The sequence below is a fragment of the Eschscholzia californica genome, unplaced genomic scaffold (genome assembly GCF_041429995.1).
Source record: "Eschscholzia californica isolate CP2 unplaced genomic scaffold, dmEscCali1.0.p SCAF_2, whole genome shotgun sequence".
Classification (NCBI taxonomy): Eukaryota; Viridiplantae; Streptophyta; class Magnoliopsida; order Ranunculales; family Papaveraceae; genus Eschscholzia; species Eschscholzia californica.
The window spans coordinates 10,182,061-10,193,346 of record NW_028238309.1 but is presented as its reverse complement, the minus strand read 5'-3'; the positions used below and the strand labels follow the sequence as shown (position 1 = coordinate 10,193,346).

The 11,286-nt window shown below is 33.6% G+C and overlaps 1 long non-coding RNA gene and 1 pseudogene across 2 annotated transcripts; both read right to left on the bottom strand.

The window, feature by feature from the left end:
- Positions 1-4,753: 4,753 nt before the first annotated feature.
- On the bottom strand, positions 4,754-6,625 carry LOC147556112 (leucine-rich repeat receptor-like serine/threonine-protein kinase BAM1; annotated as a pseudogene).
- A 579-nt stretch (positions 6,626-7,204) lies between these two features.
- LOC147556111 (uncharacterized) lies at positions 7,205-10,849 on the bottom strand. 2 transcript variants are annotated; one of them, XR_015235463.1, is made up of 6 exons: positions 10,313-10,849; positions 8,680-8,820; positions 8,478-8,577; positions 8,280-8,329; positions 7,978-8,045; positions 7,205-7,479 (listed from the first exon to the last, which is right to left on the bottom strand). It is a non-coding gene; the product is annotated as an uncharacterized LOC147556111 (long non-coding RNA). The 2 variants fall into 2 exon arrangements; XR_015235464.1 differs by lacking the exon at positions 10,313-10,849 and having other exon boundaries at positions 8,289-8,329; positions 8,680-8,819.
- Between the last annotated feature and the right edge of the window lie 437 nt (positions 10,850-11,286).

The window sequence follows — 11,286 nt, the reverse complement described above, 5'->3', positions numbered from 1 at the left end:
GGGAGTACAAATTCAAGGCATGAACAGTGCATATGCTTTTACTCTAGACAACTTGGATGGAGGCTTGGCCTCCCAGCACCACCCTACTGCTCACAGGTGAGATGGATCTCAACTTTATCTACTGATTCATGATTAGAAATTATCTATGCACTTAACTTTTCATGTTTTGTTTGCGCGTATCTGTTTTGGCCCATAGTATGTAAAATTTGTTTTTGCCCCCTAAACTAACGGTTTTGTCATTTGACCGCTTGGAATTTTTATCTTCCAGTTTTGCCCATACATCGAAAGTTTAATTCGTGCTCTTACTTTTTGCCTCTACTTTCTTTTTTTTTTGTTTTTTTCAAATTCGGTGCACCTCCACCAACTGAATTTTGATCGTTTAACCACCATCCTCATCTTTACTACCATGTCGACATTTTAATTTTTACACAAACAACATCACAACCATCATTTCATCAAGATTGCCACTATTAACCCATAACAAAGGAACCTCCTTTTGCCCTCCTTCAGACACATCAAAGTTAGACTCGCGACACTCAAACGGTTAGATCCAGATAATGGAAAAAAACACCACCTTAGGCACCTAATTTTTTTAGGATCAAGCTCAAATGAAGTTTTTTTAACTACATAATTTCCCATCCTCATGGAAACTGATAACCTTTTGGGGCACTCCCTAATGGCCGGTTAGAAATAGATGATTAAACAAGTTTGTAACTGTTATGGGTTTATATTATATAGTTAGCTAGTTCTACTACATTTTGTACCTCATTATCTCAATAATGGTTTTCTCTTTATAAGCAGAAAAGTTTCTTCAATTCGAAATGCTCGTGATGAAAGCTTGATGACTTACTCCACCCAAATAAACTTGATGAACTTCACAAGTGACGGTGAAGCTAGGCGAGGTAGGCTAAGTGAGAAGGGTGGCCAAGGTAGACCTCATTTGTCATCGGACAGTTCTGAATCTGGAGGACTCACCCAAACTCCTGTTCAAGTAAGAAATATAAATACATTTTTGTCACATTTTTGTAAGTGGTTCATAGAAATATATCAAGTGATTGGCCTCAATAATTAATTATGAATATTTTCGAGTTCGGGTCATGGACCAATAGCTGACCCATCTTTTCCAGTATGTTGATTTTTATGTCTAATTTTGACAGTCTAGAAACTCAGTTGGTATGACATTCGAGTTCACAGTTCCGAGTACTATACTGTTTCTTATGACCTAACTTGAATATGCAGGGAAGAAGAGTTACAGAGGCATTGGTTCACCAAGGTGGGCCAGTTCAGCAACAACAATTGTTGTCTCAGTTTGTTCCTCAGGGTGAAGCAAATCAGGTTGCGAATTCTGCAGGAACGTCAGACGATCCTGCTAAGAAAGCTGATAAAGGTTTTGATCTCAACCTAATCCCTGACCCTGTGTCTGATGGAGAAGAAGAATAAGAGTCGACAATGGGAGTATGAGTTTCTTTCTGCACTGAGAGTTTATTTTGATTATGACTAGATATCCGTTTTAATTTGTTGGATTTGAAGTTTACTGAGACTGCTTAATGACTTATGAATTAGACCTATTATGAACTAAGTTTGATTTATGAAGTTGGTTTGGAAACTAATATGTGAAATTGAGCTCCCCATTGGCATGGGCTGAACAACTCGCCTTCTAAACTGCTGCCTGTCCAAGTGTATTTTGAGACCTTGGCAAGTTTCACTTGACTCGTCCCCGTCATGGATCAGTCTACGAATGTTGGTTGGTCCATGTCGGAGCTCTCGGGCTATGTTTCAGTGGGTCGGACTCGGCCAAGCATAAATCTCCACTATATACTAGGGCTAAAGCTCAATTAGGCCGGGGAAGGCAAAAGATTGCATAAGCCCGTCGCCTATCACTACCCCTGAAATGCTTCGGGCCTGTCAAAATCCTTGGGAGATCAAAAGTCTCTTACCTTGGTGAAACAAATCAACTAAATCATCACTCTAACAAACGAAAACAAAGGAAGACAAACAAAAAATTTAGTTCTCACTTCTGCTTTGGAGAGTTGTTTATGTCATGGTTACTAATTTTTCTAGAGAAAGTTTGCAGAACTACTTAGATTTTTGTTGTTCTTCGTTGTGATAGTGACCATAAAAACTAGGATTTTGATGTTCTTATTTGAGAATATTTAAGGTTTTGATTTCTTCGCTGCACTTTTTTGTTTCAGTTTTGGATCTGCTCGCATTTGCAAATTTTGCGAACTCAGTTTCCGAGCTTTTGGAAATTCATCATGCAAAATTTGCATATCCAGTTTGCAAGATTTGTAAACCCAATCTGCAAGATTCGCAAATCCATATTGCGTCTGCAAACTGAATATGTGAGATTGGCAAGCCCATTTTGCATCCGCAAACTAAATTTGTAAGGATAATAGAGTTTGCAATGTTTGCAAACCTAGTTTACGAAATTTGTTGTTTAGTTTGCTAAAGTAAACACAGTCTGAAAAAGCAAAAAAGGAATCAAAACGTCATTTTTTCTAAAATGTTTTTGTAGGAAAAAGGTATTGAAAGTTTTTTTTATTTGAATTTGTCAACCGGTTGAAGGGCCGACCCTTTTACACATGATTCAAAGAAAAAAAATCAAACTACTAGCAAACTAAACAACTGAACTAACAAAGAATCGAAAAACACCTTGACTATTCAAAAAATAAAGCAGTATCTATTTAGGAGTATCGAATTTTGATACTGCACCTCTGATCCTCATCCAGTAGCTATGTCCCCATCCAGTAGCTATGTTCTCTGATATATTTCTCGGCAGAAATTCTTATACTCCCTGCGCTCTCACTTTAGATAAAAAGTCGGTTGGCTAGTTTCTCTCTCGGAACACATGTATTGAAAGTGGATCTTGTTGAAACACCATCAAGTATTCTTTCTAAATTTATAAATTTTATCATAATCCGACATCAAAAGAGAAAACTTTACATATTAAACTTCAAAGTGAAAAATTACTCAAAAGTGTAGTTTAGTCTTTACAAATATTTTAACCAGAATAACTAATTACGAAATATTTGTTATTTTTTGTTACCTATTTTTAATATTATTTTGACTCAAATAGCTAAAACACAACATTAATTGAATGACCATTAGAAGTAGTTAACACGGACAAATTTCAAAGTTATTCAGTATTAACTTAAGAAAATAAGTCTCCTTCCCCTCTTATTTCCAGAAAAAAATTATTCATAAAAATAATCATTGAATAGAAATAGTTTGCAAAGAGATCGACCTTCCACTCTTGTGAACAAGTTTTCGTTTTCTGTCTTTATTTATACTAGGGTATATCCCGTGCCCTAGGGCACGGACACTTGTATCAATCAAATGTTACGAAATTTATTGTTATATTAAGAGAGAGAGAGATTTTTATTAGTTATTATTTTTTTGTATTATTTTTTTGTTTCTTTTCTCTTTAATTACTTATAATTTTATTGAGAGAGAGAGATTTTAATTTCTTTTTTAACCCTTGAAATTTATTTTGTTTCTTTTTTTCTTAAATTAAAATTTTTATTTCTAAGAAGGAAAAGATCATTATTTTATTGTTGTATTTTATTGAGAGAGAGATTTTTATTAGTTATTATTATTTTTTTTGTATTATTTTTTTGTTTCTTTTCTCTTAAATTAGTTATTATTTTATTGAGAAAGAGAGATTTTAACCCTTCAAATTTATTTTGTTTCTTTTTTTCTTAAATTAGTTATTTTATTTCTAAGAAGGAAAGGATTATTGTTTTTTAACAAAAAAAAAAATAGGTAACTTTATTTTTACGAAGGACTATATTTTAAATTTTGAGAAGGGCTTCTAGACAATATCTCTTATTAAATAAGGATGTTTGTCCCAGTCATCGTTTTCCCTTCTGTTTTATATAATAGATTAGTTATTATTTTTTTGTATTATTTTTTTGTTTCTTTTCTCTTTAATTACTTATAATTTTATTGAGAGAGAGAGATTTTAATTTCTTTTTTAACCCTTGAAATTTATTTTGTTTCTTTTTTTCTTAAATTAAAATTTTTATTTCTAAGAAGGAAAAGATCATTATTTTTTAAATAGGTAACTTTATTTCTACGAAGGACTACACTGTAATATTGGAGAAGGGCTTCTAGACAATATACATAATTAAATAAGGATGTTTGTCCCAGTCATCGTTTTCCCTTCTGTTTTATATAATAGATTCGTAAGATTAATTTGGTAAAAATAACTAGATCAGACAATGTTCGGCAGAAAAAAAAATAGATCCGACAAACAGAGTTTGCCCTTTTAACTGTTATAAACAAACACCAGACATCAATAAAGTGACTTATTATTGTTTGACATGTAAGATTAAGAAATTCTTATGGTAATTAATTCTTAATCATTAGAAAATGATTCTGACATTTTGGACGCAAAGTGGAAGAGGTAATTAATAAGTTTTTTGTAAGGTTGACTAGACAGTCATGACAAAGAACATTCTAAACGAGAGGCCTAAAGACCATCATACTACTTTATTTAAGGGTTAATTCCAGTTTGGCCCCCTAAAGATGACCAACTGACTAAAATGGCCCCCTAAAGATGACCAGCTTCCAATATGACCCCCTTTTTCGTTTTTCCGTCTTTTCCATCGTTCGGCGTTAGTGAGCTGGCCTTTTCTTACCAAATTTACCCCTGCGCGCATATCTTTTACAAATCTTTAATGTCAGATCCAAATATTTATTGTCCCTAGGTGGTCCAATCAATGGAAGTATTAATTAGAACTAGGTTTGTTTGTTAGTTATCAACTATCATACCTGGTGCAATATAACCATAAGAGCCGACAATGGCAGACATACATTCAGAAGTACCAGAATCTTCAAGAAATTTAGCGACTCCAAAATCAGCAACATGAGCTTCAAAGTTAGAATCAAGAAGGATATTGTTCGATTTCACATCTCGGTGAAGGATTAATGGGGAGCAATCATGGCGAAGATAACAAAGACCTTTAGCGGCTTTAACTGCAATTTTATACCTTATATCCCAATGTAAATGACCTCCCTTTTTGCCATGAAGAACTTCACCCAAGCTTCCATTAGGCATATACTCATAAACTAAGAGATTAGTTTCATGGTTCGAACAAAACCCTAGTAATCTTACTATATGACGATGTCGGATCCTACCCAGAGTTTGAATCTCTGCATTAAACAAATGATCGTGAGAAGAACCTCTACTCATTACAGGAAGTCTTTTAACAACAACTTGATCTCCATTAGGCATTACTCCTTTATAAACAATTCCTGCACCTCCTTTCCCAGTTATGTTCTCTTCTTTCAAAGAGTCTAAAACGTCGTCGGAGGTGAAATCCAAACGCTGAAAAGCTGTAAGTTTCCATGAAAGAGCTTCATTCGCTTTCTTCAAAGACCGAGCTTTGATAATGGCAGCAATGGCGAATACGATTGAGTAGAGAAGAAGACCAATTACTAAAAATAACTTTAGTGTAGAAGATAATGGACCTTTAGAACCCGATTTATGTGTACCATTTGAAGCTCCAAACTTACGTGCACCTAAATAAGGACCACACAGATCTGGGTTACCCATGAAAGAAGTTGAATTGAAGTAACTAAATTGACCACTTCCAGGAACCAACCCAGAAAGATTATTGTAAGAGAAATCTACAGAAGTTAAGCTTTGCATTGTCGAAACCGACGAAAGAATACTTCCAATAAGATGATTTCTCGAAACATTTAGATAATTTAAAATCCTCATATTTGTAATTTCAGCTGGTATTTCACCTGTAAGTTCATTTCCACTAAGATCAACAAATGTTAGCAACTTACATTCACTGATTTCTGGTGCAATTTGACCTGAAAATTTGTTATCACTGAAATCCAACTTAGATAAATTCTGAAATCTTCCAATTTCAGATGGTATTTCACCACTAAACTTATTTCCATCAAGTAATAACTTTTGAACACCTGAAAAATTCTCAATTGATGGTGGAAGAATCCCACTAAAATTATTATTAGAAAGACTAATCTACCCAAGATTCTTAGAATTTGAATTCATCTCTGGAAAACTACCAGACAAATAGTTATCTTCAAGCTCAACTTGAGCTAACTTTGGTAACCCTAAAAGTCCTTTAGGAATCGAACCATTCAAAAAATTCTGCCCTAATCGAATCCTAGAAAGAGATTCACATCTCCCAAGTGGTTCAGGAATAAGACCGAAGAAAAAATTCCCCGAAGCTATAAAAATTTGAAGACGATTACCAAAATTGAGATCTGGTGGGAGATCTCCAGTAAGCTTATTAGAAGAAATATCAAGAAGTTGAAGCTTTCCATTTGAATTGATTGGACAACCTAGGGACAATAAATATTTGGGTCTGACATTAAAGATTTGTAAAGATATCCGGGCAGGGGTAAATTTGGTAAGAAAGGGCCAGCTCACTGACGTCTAACGGTGGAAAAGACGGAAAAACGAAAAAGGGGACCATATTGGAAGCTGGTCATCTTTAGGGGGCCATTTTGGTCAGTTGGTCATCTTTAGGGGGCCAAAATGGAATTAACCCTTTATTTAACCTTTAATCATCCAAGTTCAATAAACCATGGACCTTGAATATTTTAGAATACAAGTCTTATCAACTGAGCTATCAGGTGTTGGCAGCATATAATTAGTTCATGGTTTTAATAAATATTGATGTTTACTGTTAGATAGCTAGGAACTTACACCTTATTTATATGAAGCTTACTAGATATAACCCGTGCCTACGGCACGGTGAGAAATTCTACACGCCGCCCTCTCAAATGACTCCATTAGCATAATATTACATCGTTTGGCATTATAACTTGTGAAGTATAAGTCTTGGACATTCTCTCTTTATAAGACGATTTAAAAGAGACTTAGGCCTAATAAATTTTAACACAGTACCAGAGCATCGCTACAATGGATTTGTTTGTAGATGTCTAATGGATGGGTTTCCATTATCCTTACAGCAGCAGTAAGTCACTCAAACAACCTTATTTGTACTTGTGCATAAAATTAGTGAAGCCCATATAAGCAATCCCAATTATATGTGATATCATTGCTGAATTTGTGTCTAATTATAAAAAATGCATGACAGATTACAAACACAGTCCTGTATGTCATCATGAACATCTAAAACCCTTTACCGATGTCTTTGTAGAGTTTCAAAAGCCCATTTTGTTTGAAAATCTTGAAACTCCGCAGTTCATCAAAGAAATCATGTTGTAGTAGATGACATCTCATGTAATGTTTTCAATCAAATAGACATAAAAAAACGAATAAATATTCTTCTCAATAGTCACAAATCTGCCAAGTTAACATAAAGTGAGAAGAACTAATTTTGCGGACCACATCAGAAATAAACAAATTGAAATAAATTTTCACCAATGTACTTTAGTGGGTTGATGGCAGCTGCTGTAACATACATGTCGAATTCCTCAATACGTATCCCAATCTCCGGACTCCAAGGACACAAAGGCTTAGAATATTACTTCCATCTGTCAACATACACAGACTGCATTGTTAACTGACAATTAATGTAAGCCAATATCTAGTGTACAAAGATTCCTATAAGTAAATTTTATTTTATAAAAAAGGTTTTCTTAAGTAATCCATTTTGGGTAGTGGAAGATGAAAGTGATGAAGATTGAGTGAAAGTTTCATAATGCCAACATAATAATCATTCATCTCGTATATTCATATAATATACATTGTTCATCTCTTTCTGGCCAAAATAAAATTGGCACTATTTACCCAAATTGCATATAAGAACCACCTAAGTCACTAAAACTCTTTTAGTGGTAGTGGATAATAAATCCGATTCCAATATTCAACCCAAGATCATACATAACTAATCAAACATAAAGTCAAAAAAGAACTTGTCAATCCAAGCAAAAGTGGGACGATCTTACAATCTTGATCTCAAAATACAAACGTTCCATTCAAAATCCAACAAAAATGAGGAAGACCAAATTTTAGGAGTTTAGCTGACATACCTGGAATTGGAAAATCTGAAGGGTGAACCATAGAAACAACATTAACATCGAGAGTTGATTAGTTTTCCCTATAATCAAATATAAAAATGAAGCCAAACTATTAGAAGAAACTCTTTATTCTCGTATTCTAGTAATACGAACCAATAGTACTTTCAAGAATTCGGGAAGAAGTTGAAACTAATCACCCACAAATTTCAGCAGAACTGTACATAAGTTCAAGGGTTTAAAAGAACATGAGAAGTTGAATAAATAAATCGAAATGATCAGAATACGAAGAAAAAAATAAAAGTAGAAGCTTTTACCTTAAATACCTCATTGACCGGTTTGACCTCCAACGTGCTTGCTAAATAACCTGAACGAATGTGTAGTTACGTAAAAAGCATTAAAATAAATATATTATCGTTGGTAAACAACCATTAAAAAGTATCAGCAGCTTGGAGTTGTTAAGGGAGTTATTCGGAATTAAACAATTTATGTACAAGCTGTGAAACAAAACTCACCTTCATATGACCATTAATTATGTGCAACCAACAAATTAGTGGGCTTAAAATCACAACAAAGCACACAAAGTAAACGTAGATATTTCCATGGAAGCATCACCTGCAACAATGTATTTTTAGAATCTTTTGCCTCTCTGTCTCCAACTACCCCTTTGAAAGTAAAATTTAACGAATAAGAGCTTATATATACAACACAACTTACAACTTCTGCAATACACACATGAGGAACATCTTCGCCAGAGCAACCTAAACTTCTCAACAATCATAACAGATCCCCATAATTCAAGTACTCCATCATAAAATAAAGGTTCTCGCGACATGTAAATGAATAAAAGAAATGAACCTGTTTTAGTTCAAACAATATATGAGCCACTACAATAGAAATGTAAATATTTTCCAAGAGATGCAATTCTAATAGGAGATATCTTTGTACTTAAAGAAGAAGTCATCAAGTTGTGCATATTGTTGAGATGATAAAGAAGATAGTATTTTTTTTGTTGAAATAAGAAGATAGTATATGGTAATTGGAAAAGGGGTTCATCAAGTTCCACCTTAATTATTTCTTTGGTTTCCAATGAACCTCCATCTGATATTAAAATTACAGGTATGTGATAGAACTTGGCACTTTCGAAGCTTGTTTTTACAATAAAATCAAAAGGATTTCTTATCTAACAAAGAGACGACGAATCACGAATATTTAGAGAGAGGGTGCCTGTAAATGCCTGTCTAAATGGTATAGTCAACCATGAATACACATCACCCTCATCAAACTATTTGGTGTTTCTTTTACTGAAAATACACAAAAAAAAAAATTGATAGTACAATATTCAAATAGAAATAACTTGATAAGATCATAAGATAATTCTTGAAAGGACGAAAAGAAATATTAATGAATTTGCTCGTAGAGAAGAAGACGATGATATATTAAAGAATAAACTCAATTGTATATACAATCAAAAGAATACACAATGTAATACACATACTTGTTTTTGGAACACGCAAGCTTTGATCAATGAGTATTATATAAAGATGGCACATGTGTATGCTGAACTACAACATGTTCTATATAACACAATGAACAACCATAATAAATTAATATACGTTTATATTCTAGAATGAGTTAGTTTAGTGTCACACTACCACATTATGATAATGCGTTTAACATGAAGAATGAAGAGAAATCCGTTATCCATATTACATATCGAGAAACGGAGTGACCAAAGAGTGAAAATGAATCTATGTAAGCATCCTAAGTAACCTCATTTTAAAGTAATGATTACATAATTTAAGTTTCTGTTTATTGTTTTGATATTCTTCTTCTAGCTTGGTTTAACAATAGAAAATCATGAATGATTATATTTCAGTTTAGTGAACAGTCCATTATCCATATTAGAAAACCACGAAACAGAGTGACCGAGTGAGTCAAAGACGAAAATCACAACCCATCTTGTATTAAAGTTCACATAGACATTTAATCAAACATGTAGTGTCTATCGAGAAATTAGTACAAAGATTTGAAGTTCACCTGGGCATTTTATAATTTAAGTTTGTTGTTTTCTGATTTATAATACAACACTGGAAACAACAGAGAAGCATAGTTTAACAACGATTCAAACATGACTTTACCACAGTCAACTATGAGCTAAACATAAATCTGAAAATCTGATGAACCCTAATTTAACAATAATGAAGTATGAGTACTCACAAATGTAATTCATATAAGTTACTGTCCTTAGGAGACCATGTCACTTAATGAACTTATTGATCAAATCCATCTCAAGACACACTCTGACTAAGAAAACCCAAAACTTAATTGATATAAACCAAAAACATACCTGTAAATGTAATCTCCTTCACAAAAATATACTTTCTTGACGGGACTCATTGGCTTGATTTTTCATCTCTATAGATAGTTGAGATAGAAACCGAATCATTGAGATAGAAACTTGCTACTTGAGATGATATTATAAGCTGAGATTGAAACTTCTATAGATACTATATATATATATATATATATATATATATATATATACTTTTGACTGTCTTAAACCCCTCATGTCTGCAATTTTGACTCACCTTGGATGATTGAAGACCAAACAATCAAACCTAACATGTTGGATTTGAATAGAAGCACATAGATGAAGAATGCCAGTAATTAGACGTTGTTTGGAAGAGTGAAATTGCTACATCAAAACCAACCTCATTGGAAACGAAGGGATACTAAGATCTCTGTTTTTGAATTTGATCGGTGAGTGAACGAATAGAGAAGGAAGGTGAAAGAACGAAAAGCTTCTTTCATAGATAGACAAAGGAGTCTCTGTAGGAGAGGAAAGGTTTTGGGCGATCAGGTGACAGAAAGAAAAGAGAGGCCTGTTTGGAGACGAAGGGTTTTGGGTATGAGATCTCTTTGGACTTTGGGTATTAGGGGTCGTGCATCTCACTCAATTCTCCACTTGATCTCACTCAACGGTCTAGATGTCTAGGGTGCTTTAACTTTGGCCTAGTTAGCTCGCATTAATTTTGTCCTAGTCAGCACTAACCCACTCTGTTTTGTTATATAGATAATTAAATTGGGATTAACCATATTCCATTGTTAAAAGGGTTAATAATAATTTGACCAATAATATGTGACCAACTAAATTTTTGATTTCATATTTGTCCAACATTTTAATTCAGCCCGCACAACCATAGTTTCATTAGTCAAATTTAGAGGGTCATATTCTTTCTTTTTTTTCTTTTTTGTCCTTCATTTCAAAATGAATTCCTCTCCATCATCTATCTACTCTCTCGCAGAAGAAATCATCAATGG